This window comes from Pteropus medius, unplaced genomic scaffold (assembly GCF_902729225.1).
Source record: "Pteropus medius unplaced genomic scaffold, Ma_sr-lr_union100, whole genome shotgun sequence".
Taxonomy (NCBI): Eukaryota; Metazoa; Chordata; class Mammalia; order Chiroptera; family Pteropodidae; genus Pteropus; species Pteropus medius.
In genome coordinates, this window is record NW_024355205.1 from 13912583 (window position 1) to 13913400 (window position 818).

Below are 818 nucleotides of genomic sequence, written 5' to 3' on the forward strand. Positions count from 1 at the left end.
TTTTGAGCCATGCTGCTCTTGCTCAGGCCCGCTTCCACTTCTGGAAGTGTACTTTTCTTTCTAATAAAACTTTTCTTTTCTACTATATTTCGGTGTCTTCTCAGTTCTTTGTTTAAGACATCAAGAACGTGGACGACGCGCCAGGAGAGGACCCCACTGGCCGGTAACAGAACGATCCCCTAGTTATGCTTTCTCTCTTCTGGCTCTAAAAACATGGAACGCTTCACGAATCTGCACGTCGTTCTTACGCAGGGGCTATGCTAATCTTCTCTGTATCGTTCCAGCTTTAGTCCATGTGCTGCCGAAGAGAGCGCACGTAGTATTTTTATTCTTTATCACCCTGAGTAAGTCCTATCGGGTTTAGGCATGTCATGTGGTAGTTCAGCATGATGACTTGGTGTCTCACTTACCTGGGCTCAAACACCAGTTCTGCCATAACTAGCTGCTTGGCTTTGCGCAAGTTACTTGAGCTTTCCAAGTTGATTCATCTATAAAATGGGGATAATAGTGCTGACTTTAGAGGATGGTTGTGAAAGTAAAATACAGCCTGGAGACAGCAGTCACCACCACTAGGTACTCAATCAATGTGTGTTGAAAGAATAACTGAACAGATTCAAGTTTCCTCTAGCACCTTGATAAAAGCAACAACGTACAAATGAAACAAGTAAAGTCACTTAAGGGTAATGAGAAGTACATATTGCAAGGAATTATAAGTGTGTGTATGGGTGTGTGTACACATGTGCTGTTTCAAGGCCTCTCTTTTGGTTAAAGTCTAGCAAAACTAATGGGAAAGACTGGTTTTCTGGGACTAGCCCATG

At 43.0% G+C, this 818-nt stretch overlaps 1 non-coding gene across 1 annotated transcript; it reads right to left on the reverse strand.

The window, feature by feature from the left end:
• Positions 1 to 207: 207 nt before the first annotated feature.
• Positions 208 to 314, reverse strand: LOC120599206 (U6 spliceosomal RNA). Its single transcript, XR_005651817.1, has one exon. It is a non-coding gene; the product is annotated as a U6 spliceosomal RNA (small nuclear RNA).
• Positions 315 to 818: the final 504 nt, after the last annotated feature.